Consider the following 14797-nt stretch of genomic DNA (forward strand, 5'->3'; position numbering starts at 1 on the left):
TAAGTAAGTAAAATGAAAAAAAAAACGCTCAAATTAAGTCTTTCCACTTTTTGTTGAAATTGTCAGAGGTTTTATTTTTAAGTGCTATTTGTTGTGAATTCTTTAATTTGTTCTTAAGAAGGAAAGCCGTCAAAGGGTACATCATCGTTGTCTTGGATAGTGCAAAATATGTAATACTTGGCCACCAAGGTGACATAGTTTAAAATGTCTTTTGATTCTGTGGTGTTATCATGCCAACCAAAAAGGATATTACATTTGGTGAGAGTTATTATGTTTTTATGTTTTTCGAACCACCAAATAAGTGAGGCAATGTTTGCGGTTGCATTTTGCATAGCTGACAGATTTCAGAATCGCATAACTTCATACAGAAAAGGGAACACCTAGTTGGAAGTATGTTGTGGATAATTTTATATTGAAAAATTTGAAGCTTTGTTTTGAGCGTGGTAACAAAGGGGAGGTTATAAACTTCCTTTAAGCATTCTTTCAAGAAACCATATCGTAGTAATTTTGGTTCAGCAGTTGGGGGTTGGAAGTAGTGGTCTATAATTGCTGCATAGACAGCACAGGTGGTGAAATTCTTAGACAGACGAGGTTCTTGTAACACGTTGTCATTTTCAATTGTGATTTCTCTGCGTTTGATTGTGCGTCCCCAGCTTGGTGGAATGGTGCTTATTAAACCATAGTAAGCTGTAAACGGGACACGAAGCCGAAAGATTTGTTGAAATTTGTCATGTGATAAGAAGTTAAAATTTTCGTCAAGCAGGTCATTTATGTACATGATTCCAGCTCGATGCCATTGCTTTAAATAGATCATCTGTTTATCTATTAAAATGTTTTTATTGTTCCAGATAATTTCGTTTTGCTTGTGTGTATTGTCTTCTAATATAATGGGTTTGTTTTCTTGCCAGTACTTTAATATTGTGCGATAGAAGGGTGGTACATTATTCAAATTCAGTAACTTGACATCATATCTACAGTTTAGTAAGAAAGAAAGACCGCCATGTTCCCTGAAGAAATGTTCGATAAGAATTTTCCAGGAGTCGGAGTTTTGCATATTCTTATAATCCAGACAATTTTGAGCGCGGTGTTCATTACTTCAAAGTCGATCATTTTTAATCCGCCCTTATTTTTTTCACCAACTATTGTCATTCTCTTAATTTTAAGGGGGTTTACCCTGCTAAATGAAATTAAAGATCATGCTGTTAATCGTGTCAGACAAGTTTTTGGGTAGATTAAGATATTGATTTTATTGGCGCAGTGTCTCCAGTTATTTTAGGGCAGTGAAACATCAGAAAATGAACAGATTTCCTAAGGTTGGTTTCCTTTAGGATTATCTGGATCAGGATCAGTGATCTGAAATCACTATGATCATAGTCACCACCCGCTTCTCAAGAAGCAAGTTTTTCAGTCATAGATACACAAAGCGTATAAATGACGATCAAGATTTAAGGAATCAGTGAAAAGCGATCTCGTTAAAGGCTATGTTTTAACATAATTTGTAATGATTTGTATTCACATTATTTAAGATTGTAGTTGTGTCATTTCCCTAATGATCTGGTAAATATAGTCTTTTGTTAAATTGTGTCACCTTTCTGAGCCCTATTATATGTTCTTTTATAGTTTATAATTATATGTTTATAATGTTATTATGTGTTATTAGTTGTCAGAGCCATAAATTTGTGTGCTCCTCTCATATTATTATTTTATACTCATGTATAAATTTAATTATTTCAGACTTACCTAATAGCGTAGTAATAGCAGTTTTTTTTCTCTTCTTTTCCTTTCTATTTATGTGTGCATTTGTGCTATCTTGCTGACGTATGCTTTATTTTAATTTAACACTAATGTTAACTGGCTGCCTGGCTCTGCTAGCCCCTATGGTTATTCCAGGCAGCCAGTACTCTAATGTTATTATCTATATTTTCTGTAAATAGTTATAAAGCAAGAGAGAGTACAAATAAAGATTGTTACAAGTTATTATAATTATTAATTAAGAATTAGAAAACATGTACCGTGTTTCTATCAAGTTATAGAAACACGAGTAGAAGTTTGGGAGAACAAGAAATACTGTGGCAACATGAGCCGCAGGTGAGTGTTTCCACAGTTTTTTTGAGCTCTCCCAAACTTTCATGAGTGTTTCTATAACTCGACAGAAACATGGAGAACAAGTTTTCTATTTCTTTTAGAAAACACCATGACAGAAAAAGGAAAACGACTTGTTAACTTTGATTATCAAAATCTAAATTCTCTTTCTCGCACCATCATACATGGACATGCTCTTGTCCATGATTGTGGGTAGTGAACATATCTATCAGCGCATGCTTCCATGTTACTCCGTGGTAACTTTGTGGGTAAATGGGACAATGAGTCGGCCAGGTTGTGTTTCCCTGGACAGTAGACTACCTTGAAGTCATACTCATGAAGTCGCAGAACCCATCTTTCTACTCTGGCAGGGTTGGATTTGCCTTGAAAGCTGATCTTTGGTTTGAAAATGTGTTCAAGTGGGCGGTGGTCAGTTTCTAGCTCAAAGTTTCCTCCATACATTGGTGGAAGTGTTCGCAGCCAAATATTATTGCAAGAGATTCTTTTTCGAGTTGTGCGTATTTCATCTCAACTTCTGTGAGTGAGCAGTTTCCATAGGCGATTGGTCCGTATGTGGAAACTGGTTGCTGCTGTGGCAATACTGCTCCTAACGCCCAAGGTGAGGCGTCCACTACAAATCAAATAGGCGCAGTGAGGCTGTCGTGTGCCAATATCTGCGGACTTGCCAGAGCTTGTTTGAGCTTCTTGAAGCTTTCGTCTTGTTCTTTTCCCCAATGGAAGGAACTTGTGGTCTTGGTCAATTGGCGTAGAGGGTACGTGATGCCGCTGTAATCAGTTATGTATCTGGAACAATAATGTGTCAGCCTGAGGAACCAACATACTTCTGATGCACATTTCGGCCAGGGGGCATTGGTTACTGCTTCAATCTTGTTGTCGTCTGGAAGGATTCCTTGACCAGAAACAATGTGGCCAAAGACTTTGATTTCATGCACTCCAAAGGAGCATATGGGGAGTTTCAGTGTGATGCCATTGTTTTGGAGAGTTCCTAGTAGTTGGTCTAATTGCTTGATATGCTCCTCCATGTTCTTGGACCATAGCCATATGTTGTCGCATATGTTCTCACAGTTCGGAACATCTCTGATGATGTGATTTATGACTTTGTGGAGGTACTCTCCCGATGGGTAGGCTCCCATGATCAGACGTGTGAAGTGATGTGGCCTGTCAACTTAGGTCTGGAAGGCTGTAATGTAGCGTGACTCTTCGGCTAGCATGACTTCTGGATATCCCTGTGATAAATCTACTTCAGTGAAAATTGTTGTGCCCTCCATTTTCTGCAAAATCTCATTCACGGTTGGTATTTGTACTCAGCGTCACATGAGTGCTTGATTTGGGACACACATGTCAAGTACAAGACAAACATCTCCACCCTTCTTGGGTATGGCGATAAGTGGTGAAAGCCAGGGCGTTGATCCTTCAACCTTCTCAATAATGTCTTGTTTTCACATTTCTTCTAGTTTGCTGTTTACCACTGTTTTCATGCTGTGAAGGATTCAATAGGGTCGTTGAGCTACTGGTCTGATGGATGGGTCAATGTCTAGTGTTACTTGTATATTCTTGATGTTGCCCATTCCTTCGAACATTCTTTTGTGTTTGTGAAGAATTTGCCTGATCCCCGAATTTGCGTGTTTAAGGGTGTTGGCGTTGATTTTGACATCCAATAACTCCAGGACTGTACATATTTTGTAGCTCAACAGACACCATTTGTCTTTGTCACGAGAAACTTGTCAGTTTTTGCAGTGGTGTCTGCTTTAATCTTGGCGGTGAATTGTTCTAACAGTTCCACTGGCTTGTCTGCTCCGTAAGGAAAAACACGGTAGGGAGAAGTTTCCAACTTGATGTCTGGATTTTGCTGTTGGATTTTGTTGAAAATCGACTTGTTTAACAGGTTAACAGATGATCCTGTATCAAGAATGACTTTAACGGGAATGTTCGCAATTCGCGTTATTGTTTCCGGTTGTTTGCTTGACGCGTTAATTGAATAAACGAATTCATCATGTGTCGCTGAGATAAACAGGTTTCTTTGCTTGGCTGATTTCACAAACATTCTGGCATCTTCCCGGGGGGGGGGGGGGGGGGGTACTTTGGGAATTTCTGGGTGGGGATGTGCCGCTGGGACCCTGGAACCCTTAGCCTATACCAGAGCTAGTTCAGCTGAATTTTGCTACCCTATACTAGAGTAAACTTACCAAATCCCCTCATCTATCGACACTGTTGAGGTTGATTTGCGTAAATTTAAACTTGCCGATTCGATTTTTTATATATTTTTCAGTGGCAATTCCTGGTTTCCTTAGTCTAGATAAAATCTTCAACCAACTAGTCAGTTTTGTGAAAAATGATACCCTATTCTAGACCCAAACTCTCTGATTTATATACCCTATCCTAGAGTAAACTGCTTGAAAACCATACCCTTCACAGCGGCACATACCTATATAGCCCATATATGGCAGTGTCCCCTGGGGGTGTCTTGGAGGTTGTTTTGGTTTTGAGAGGCAGCATTTGACCAGTTTTGGAACATGCACTACATTTCGCTCCGCTGGCTGGGCATGAATCTCTTCCTCCATCATGGGGAAATGGTCCTCCGCAATACATGCTTTTCCGAGCTTGTTGCTTGTTTTCTTTCGTTACTCAGGTCTGGATTACCCTGTTGTTTCTGGTGCTGACATGTTCTTTGGCGTGGCGATCCTGTTGGTTGGCGATCTGTGTATTTGACTGTTTCATTTTGACCACCATTTCTGATGCGATTGGAGTCAAGGTCTGATTTTTCCAAGAAATACCCATAATCCAAAATAGCTTTCAGATCTATGGATTCACAAAGAGCTTTTCAGCAAATTCTGGAATCCAAGGTATGATGGATAATCTGTGTTTTGGTCTCTGCGTCTTGGTTGGGGAATTTGCAAAGAATGGCTTTCTCTTTGAGGCAGTGGTGAAAGTTTTGCAGTGACTCTCCTGGTTCTTGCTTTATTTGCCAAAAATCGTAAATATCCATGTCTTTGTTTTGGACTGGGTCAAAGTGAGCGATGAGGCGGGCAATAACCGTGTCATAGTCGGTGCCCGTGTTGGATAGCATGTCAAAGATGTCTTTTGTGGCCTCGCCAACATACGTGAGGAGTAGTCCCCTGCAGACTGTAGGACCAAACTCACGCAAACTTATTAGCAGGTTTTCGAAACATCTTGTCCATTTTTGCCAGCGTAGACCTACACTTGCTCAGTCGCTGAGTGGATCGAACAGGGCAAATGGCAGTTTGCGTTGGTACTTGTGCTTGCGGTACTTGAAGTGGCGCCTTGTGGAGGCCGTGTTCCCGGAGTTCGCAGGGTTTTGTCGGTAGCATTCATTGCTGTTTGGTGAGCTTGGGTTGTGACGATGAGAGTTGCTTGCTAGGCTCGAAAAGTTTCCAGGTTTTCCTCATCGCCACTTTTGTATTGATATTACTGATGCCTTACGTAACTCTCGTCCCAAGCGCGTGGGTACACGCTAATGAATATATAAAGTTAGAACTGCAATCTTAAATATCGAAAAAAACAACTTAACATTCCAACCTAAATGAATCAATCATCGTGATCTACTTTCAGACTAAGAGTTCATTGTTCACTCATAATTGACAGTTCGATATGACAGCTGGCTGGATAAGAAACACCAGTACCACGACTTATCAATCCATAATATCCAACAAAAACATTCTTGTGGCCTAGAATGAAATGCAGTTAAAAGGCTCATCTAAGGCTAACAAAATTTGAATTGAAAAATTACAGACACAAAGAAGTACTCAAGTAGGTCAAAGTCCACTCAGCTCATTAAAAAAAAATAGGCAGTCGAGGCCTGTTAATGTGGCTGCCTTGAATATATATAAAAGGAAAGTGTTTAGGAATTTGAAGTCAGTAACTGCAACAGTTCTTTTCACAGCTTCATCTTCGTTATGCAATCGACAATAATCTACAAGCAATTTCTCTATTAGCGTTGTTTGTTCACTCACATACCAGCCTTGATCAACTAGAATTAACTGTTATGCAATATCTTTTCAAACAGTCTTGAGAGCACAACTGTACTGATAGCAATTATTATATGGCCAGCTCCATGAGCAGGCAAGATGAATCAAATCCTGCGCTGTGATTGGCTACCCAAGTGAGCAAGATGGAGCTATCTTGCCCGCTCATGACTACCCGCCGTGTCCCGCAAGAAAAATTTCCCCAAAAGCCATATAATAAATCTATATTGACCAAGCTTGTTTGGTCAAGATGGCTGGATATTGGCCTCGTTCTTTTTTCCGAGTTTATGGACCTCAACTCCATCTCGGTCCATAAACATGCAAAAAAAGAACTTGACCAATATCCAGCCATCTTGACCTCACACTCGGTCAATAACCCATATATATCTTTAAAAAACATGACTATGCATTTAAATTTTCAGAACATGTTTCGATGTTTCAAACATCATCATCAACCATTATAAACATAATAGTATGGATCAAATTTACATAATGATTGGTATATACAACTACTCCTATAGAGGTTTTACACAGCTGCCATGCAAAACCTCTATACAATGAGACTTTATAAATTCAAATGTTCATTAACCACTAACTTACTTTAACTAATTGGCAATTTTCTTCAAATTTGGATTTTTGGGTCAAAGTAGTGGTCAAAGAATAATCTCTAATTACTGAAAAAAAAATTTGGAAAAAGACTAAATATTGGCGGAGAAATGGTGGTTTTACGTTTTCGCCAGAAGTAAAAGTTGACCTCTTGATTGACAGCCCTATGGTGCGTATGTAATTGACCAATACGATTTTTGCGGGAATTACCTGTCCAGATGTCACAAATTGACTATTCAGTTGATCAGCATTGTTGTTCTGACTACCGAGCATTTTTGGTATTAGGTGTAATTCTATTAAGTTGTAAGTAAACATAGACCATGTTAAAAACATGGATCAGTTTCGAAAAAGCAAAAACAGCAAAGAACAAATGAAAATACATCAATGAGTGAAAAAGCAAAAGTTCACCACATAGATGAAGCTATAGCTATCGTATAAGGTGGGCAAAAAATTCGAGGTAAGAGAAAAGAAAGGTCCTCCAAAAATTTGGGAACTTGACAGCAATAACCGGGATGTTGACAGAGACTCTTCTGATGAGTCTGATATTGATGAGTCGTTGGACTCATTGAGACCCATTGAAATATTATCCATGCACAGTTGCTCCGCTGCACTTTCCTTTATTCGTTTTCTTTGCCCAGCCACTCTAGTGTTAGGGGTGGTGAATGGTAAATGTGCGACTTTGCAAGACTGCAAGACAAGTGCTTTTCTTTGCGAGCCCAAGACATATTCTTTTTAGATTGCGAGACCGAGACTTCAAAGTGTTTGGAGTGCGTGAGCAATGGGCTCAGAAATTCGAGCCCCAGATTTAGTTGAAAGCTATAAGAATGAGTGAGAATGTAAATACTTGTGCCTTTACACAGTTCCACAGGGGACAACAGATAAGTTCTTCGATTTCGTGGGTTTCATCATGAGCTATCATGGGTGATGTGTGGCTTCTTGATTCCCCTTTTAGCCAGCCTTTGCTGAAACTGGAAATTTGAATATAACACACTACATCAGGATATCCTAGCACAAAATAGCTGTGTTTTGGCACCAAAATGGCGTTATGGTAAGTTTTGTAGCTTTTTGTGGAATTCAGACAATTTGGCAGAAGTTAGGATTAACTTTTTCTCGGAAATTTGAAAGTTGCTTTATTGAAATTCAATATCAAATGACGAGAAGACGTCATTTGTTAAAATAAACAAACGAATTGGAACTTTGAAACCCTTAACCTTGCAAAAAGCTGAGACTCCGAGAGAGCTTTGTATAAAAATCGAGACTGCGAGACGCACATAACCACTAAAAAAACAAGACTGCCAGACCCATGAAATTTGACTAAAATTTTGCAAAACCCAGAGTTTTTGAAGGACCATTCGCCACCCCTAGTGTTGTATCCTTTTTCATCTTCCCCATTTTGCCAGAGTGGCCAGCTTCAAGAAAAACTGAGCTACAGAAAAATTATCTCTCTGCCTTTGGCGCCTTGAGCGCATTGCAAAACACAAGGGTTTTTTGGAGATTTGCACGTAAATTTCACCAGGAGGTTAACGGTAGTAAACTTTCCCTCCCTGATTGCCTCAGTTATCTGAGAACCCAGTTGAAGGCGTTTGTGGGCAGAGTTTGTTTGCAAAGCAGAAGAGTTTTCTTAGCGCTGTTTTCTTGAATAAATTTTTTCGCTTGAAGCAGACACTTTAAAGAGTTATAACTCAAAGGGAATTTGTTCAATTGCCTTCAAATTTGGACAGTAGCTGGTTTAACATATAAACTACAATAATGTGTCTGCAAATTGTTAATTTCAAAATATTTTTTCTTTGAGAGCTCCACTCCACATTTTTTAAATCCCATTTCGAAAATGGTCTATAACTTTTCACTGCAAATGAATATGGCAAAACAAAGACACATTTTTTTAGCGCTTTGGGCCCTGAAACCGAGGAAAAATTAAATTGGCAAAAAACAAAATTCACTTTGACATGTAGCTTTTGAAAGGTGATTCAGGTGTTCACATTTAGTGGTTGTGAAAAATTTGACAATTCATTTTATTTCAAAATTCTTGGTATAGCTTGAAAGCCAGCTCTATAAGCTCTAATTTGATATAGGGGTTTAGTTATCTACCGCTTAAGCTGTACTCGCTACATCACGTAACCTTAAATCAAAGGAACAAACAAAAACCAAACAGCAAAACATAAATTTAGAAATGTAATGATAAACTTACATGCTCAACTTGTTTGTTAAGCTCAGGTTTTGACTGTTCAATATAAAAACTCTGTCTTATTTTAAGCTGAGAAAAGTATTGGCATGATCTAGAATTTTAAAACTAGAAACATCACACTTATCTCGACAATTCTTAGGAGAATTAAGATGTTTAAAAAAATGGGAATTCTTGTCCCAAACAAGATGATCTGTTAGATCTTATAACCGCGCTTTTAAAATTTAACTGTTTTCTTAGCATTACAGTCGCAATGCAGTGCACATTCCAAAGCAATCCTTGATGATTCATTGATTACTGTAGACACATCACTTGATCAACACAAACTGTATTATTGCACCATTAGTCATAGCCGTTGTGAAATCTCCGATGACGTAATAGTCTTAATCTGGAACTTTCTTCGAGATGTGTATGGGCATGAAGATACGAACACTATTAACAACAGCTTTCTTCCTTAAAAGTCAAGATGAAATTTAATTGTTTTTTCCCTTGAGTAAAGGGCTAGCAAAGAAGTCACACGAGTCACATAATTCAAGTATTGCATTATCCATGGCTATCTTTAGATCAACATATCCAGGCAAAAACTAGCGATAGATAAATCCGACGTTTCGGCGACATCTTGGCGCCATTGTCAAGGGAAACTAATTAAATATGCAATTTCAAGAGTAACTAAGAGTTCAGAGTTTCTAATTTGCATAAGTTAGACAAAGACTTTAGCGCAAACTGAGTCTGATTGTACATTTAAACACGGTCGTAATTGTTTAATGAGTAACATCTCATTAAACTAGATGTTGAGGGCAAGCTGCCACCTTACTATCGTCGATATGTTGACGACACATTCACTGTGATGCCCGATTTGTCTACAGCTAGGGACTTTGTTAACACCCTCAACCACGCTCACCCCGCCATCAACTTCACTATGGAGGTCGAAAATGATGGAATGCTTCCCTTTCTCGGTACTCAACTCCTAAACAGAGCGCCTCGTATTGAAACTAAAGTGTTTGTGAAGCCAACAAACAGTGGTCTGCTTCTCCATTACCACAGTCATGTCGATAATAGGTACAAGCGCGGACTATTGACAACTATGCTCGATCGCGCACATCGCCTGTCTTCGTCATGGTCCTACTTCACTGAGGAGTGCGAACGACTGAAGTCTGTTTTCTCTAAACTGAAATATCCCAAGCACCTTGTTGACTCCACTGTCAAAACCTTTCTAAATTTAAAGGTCGGTGACCAGCCCTCATTACGGTCCAGATCTACGACAGAAAACACTACTCGGGTTGTCATACCCTTTAAAGACCAGGAGTCTGCTAATATCGTGAAGACACAGTTGAAAGATCTCAGTGTGAAGCTGCAGACCAGTGTTCAACCGGTGTTTACGAGCCGCAAGATTGCCCAGGAGTTCCCGACAAGCGAACCTAAGCCTCAGCTCATTGATCAACAATGCGTTGTGTATAACTTCAAGTGTGACCAGTGCGATGCTGGTTATGTCGGTTACACCCGTGGCCATCTGTTCGTACGCGTTGATGGACATAGAAGCAAGACCTCGTCAGTACGCAATCACTATGATAATAGACACGCAGGCAGGATTCTGGATGACCTTCGCAATTGTTTTAGCGTGTTGAAAAAATGCCACAAGTTTGATTGTCTCATTAATGAGATGTTACTCATTAAACAATTACGACCGTGTTTAAATGTACAATCAGACTCAGTTCGCGCAAAAGTCTTTGTCTAACTTATGCAAATTAGAAACTCTGAACTCTTAGTTACTCTTGAAATCGCATATTTAATTAGTTTCCCTTGACAATGGCGCCAAGATGTCGCCAAAATGTCGGATTTATCTATCGTTAGTTTTTGCCTGTATATGTTTATCTAAATCATTGTTGATTATCTTTAGATCGGTGGTTATTTCCCTACCAATGACGTAATCCTTGCATGCTCTGACATGTTCTTTGCTTGTCTTGCAAATATTTAATTTTCCCTCTGATCACCGAACTCGCTGCGATGAAACAGCCAAAGAATTTACTTCATTTGCCTAAAACCAAAAGAAATACTCGCAAAATTGCAAATAAATTAATGACCGTCGCTTCTGGCAAAATAAACTTGCAAAGTAAACACCATCTTATTTGTCACCTAGTGAAAGTGAAAGCTGCAACGTCAGCGCATTACATGGCTGACGTAATACCTTTTTTTAGCGTATTTATTATTCCCTTTGAATCCAACGCTTCGATAAAACCAAAAGAAAATATATTTTACTTACAACAAAGAAAACAATATCCGTAAAATTGTCTGTGTATTAACGTTTCAACAGCTTTTGGCGAATAAACATCACACATTGTGTGACTCAAAATTTGGCCAAGAGGAAGTTTGGGTCTGGTCACCGACAAAACTAAAAAAACAAGAAGATCTGTTAGATCTCATAACCGCGCTTTTAAAATTTAACTGTTTCCTTAGCACTACAGTCGCAACGCAGTGTTCATTCCAAAGTAATCCTTAATGATTCATTGATTACTGTAGACACTACATCACTTGATCAACACAGACTGTATTATTGCACCATCAGTCGTACTCGTAGCCATTGTGAAATCTCTGATGATGTAATGTTCTTAATCTGGAACTTTCTTCAGGATATATATGGGCATGAACGATACGAACACAACAATAATAACACTATTAAAAGTCATGATTAAATTTAATTGGTTTTTCAATGAGTAAAGGGCTAGCAAAGTAGTCACACAAGTCACATAATTGAAGAATTACGATATTCACGGTTATCTTTAGTATGGTGGTTATTTCCCTACCAATGACGTAATCCTTGCATGTTCTGACATGTTCTTTGCTTGGCTTGCAAATATTTAATTTTCATTCCGATCTATGAACTCGCTGCGATGAAACAGCCAAAGAATTTACTTCATTTGTCTAAAACCACAATACTAGCAAAACTGCAAATAAATTAACGACCATCGCTTCTGCCGAAATAAACTTGCAAAGTAAGCACGATTTTATTTGTCACATAGCGAAAGTGAAAGCTGCAACGTCAGCGCATTCCATGGCTGACGTAATACCTTTCTTTTTAGCGTATTTAGTATTTGCCTTTGAATCCAACGCTTTGATAAAACCAAAAGAAAATATATTTTACCCACAACAAAGAAAACAATATCTGTAAAATTGTCCGTGTATTAATATAATGTTTCAACAGCTTTTGGCGAACAAACATCACACATTGCATGACTCGAAATTTGGCTGAATGGAGGTCTGCGTCTGGTCACCGACAAAAAATAAAAAATAAACCACAGGTAAACCATGAACCACGCTTCGCCCACGACTACGCAGTTAAAAACAAGAAGATCTGTTAGATCTTATAAGCGCGCTTTCAAAATTTAACTGTTTTCTTACCACTAAAGTCGCAATGCAGTGCACATTCCAAAGTAGTCCTTGATGATTCTTTTGATACTGTAGACATCATATCACTTGATCAACACAAACTCTATTATTGCACCATCAGTCGTAGCCGTTGTGAAATCTCCGATGACGTAATGGTCTTAACCTGGAACTTTCTTCGTGATGTGAATGGGCATGAACGATATGAACGATACGATAATAACACTATTAACAACAGCTTTCTTTCTTAAAAGTCATGATTAAATTTAATTGGTATTTTCCACGAGTAAAGGGCTAGAAAAGTAGTCACACAAGTCACATAATTCAAGACTTCCGTTATCCACGGCTACCTTTAGTACGGTGGTTATTTCCCTACCAATGATGTAATCCTTGCATGTTGTGACATGTTCTTTGCTTGGCTTGCAAATATTTAATTTTCCTTCTGATCACCGAACTCGCTGCAATTAAACAGCCAAAGAATTTACTTTATTTGTCTAAAACCACAAGAAATACTTGCAAAATTGCAAATAAATTGATGACCGTCGCTTCTGTTGAAATAAACTTGCAAAGTAAACACAACCTTATTTGTCACGTAGCGAAAGTGAAAGCTGCAACGTCAGCGCATTCCATGGCTGACGTAATGCCTTTTTTTAGCGTATTTATTATTTCCCTTCAAATTCAACGCTTCGATAAAACCAAAAGAAAATATATTTTAACCAAAGTAAAGAAAACAATATCCGTAACATTGTCCTTGTATTGATGTTTTAACAGCTTTTGGCGAGTAAACGTCACAGGTTGCGTCATTCAAAATTTGGCCGAGTGGAAGTTTGGGTCTGGTCACCGACAAAACTAAAAAAATAAAAAAAAACAAAAAATAAAAAATAAACCACGGGTAAACCATGAACCGCGCTCGGCCCATGGCTGCGCGGTTAATAAATAAACCATGGGTAGAACATGAACTGAGCTCGGCCCATGGCCACGCGGTTAAAAAGATGCTCATTATAACACGTCTTAAAATGACTATTGGTTTCACCAATATAACGAACCCCAAAGCTCGCACAAGTATACTAGATAAACAACAGGTGATTTAAAAGAATCTGGAACAAAATCTTTAGGACTAAACATATTTCTAAGTTTGAATGGAGAGAAAATAATTTTACATTTAAGTCTTTGCAATACTTATTAATAATTATTAATAGATGAAATTAATAATGTAACACTTTTCTCAAAAGTCTACAAAGAAAGAGAGAATTTACAGGCTTTTTTTTTAGTTAAAATGATTGATATATATCGAAAAATTAAGTCCTTTTTCCCTCTTTTCCCTCTATGCTTCTGATAATTTAGTGCACATTCTCCTTCAATTAGGGACTTTTCGTGCACATTGTACAAACCACAAGACCTGAGAAGACTTTTTGTTGATGCTATACAAAGTATAAGAGGACACTGCTGTCGGTATCACTGCAGGTCAGTTTTAAACATACCCATCAAACTGAGCCATTGAATGACTGATGTTTTGACTTCACAGATGGATTTAAACATTCTGAATTGAGCCATTTTGCCTTGTAAACTTCAATACAACACCAGAAATCAAAAAGGGAAAGACAAATTATTACAAGACTGTTTTCACATAAATTTAAATCTCCAAAAGGAGGTTGCCCGGCCGGGCAACCAGGTATGTTTTTCTTGTCACCCAAAGATGGAAGCCAGTCACCTGAGGCAACCATGCGCTGCTAGAGCACAGCCTTGACTAGGGGTACAAACATTTGTCAATTTGTCAATTTTTCACGGGTAAAATACTATAATACCTGACTTAATATAAAGGTCCCCTTTCTCACGCTAGTATTGATTTTACACTCAGTTGACTTTACTTTCATTTTAAGCCATTCAAATTTGCAACCAGCATTTTGGTGAAGGGTCCACACTCAAATACCAAAATGTCTCAAATGTCTCTTATTTTTAATTTCTAACAACAAAAAAGAATTTGTCCGACCAGACTGGCTTTTTGTCAGGTCAAAATTTGTCCTTAGCCTGACAAATGACCTGCTCATAGTTGAAAATTATTTGCAGGCTTGTAATAGTTTTTTCTTAAACCAGAGACCTCAACAATTTTACAAAGTCAGTCTCTTGAATTGGTCACTATAGTGATTGTAATCAATGTTGTGATTGGTGGATTAAGTGGAGAGGACTTAAAATAATTGGTTCATGTAACTATCTGATTACAGGTGTCCGATTACAGCCAACTGTCCAATTACACTGTCCGATTACAACTTTGCAGACTAATTAGAGAAAAATACAGCAGTTTATGCAACAATCACATTGGAGGAAATTGTAGTTGTTATGATTAACCCTAATTTACCTTAGTGTGATTCTAAGTGTGATCACCTGTGTGATCACTCGTGTGATTTTTTGTAAGTGTGAATCACACTTAAGGTCATTCCCCAGTATTGCATTGCGCATCCCTACTGCGCATAATTTCACGCGTGATTAGCGCACACGCATTAAAAAATGGCGGCTTTTTCTTAATGGCTGGACCTTGCCATAG

At 38.3% G+C, this 14797-nt stretch overlaps 1 protein-coding gene across 3 annotated transcripts in view; it reads right to left on the minus strand.

Annotated features, from left to right (window-relative positions):
* LOC110054567 (uncharacterized) overlaps positions 1-14797 on the minus strand; it is a 64437-nt gene that overhangs the window by 47649 nt on the left and 1991 nt on the right. The window lies entirely within an intron of this gene.

Source organism: Orbicella faveolata, unplaced genomic scaffold (assembly GCF_042242905.1).
Source record: "Orbicella faveolata isolate gen_17 unplaced genomic scaffold, um_ofav_v1 contig_47, whole genome shotgun sequence".
Lineage (NCBI taxonomy): Eukaryota > Metazoa > Cnidaria > Anthozoa > Scleractinia > Merulinidae > Orbicella > Orbicella faveolata.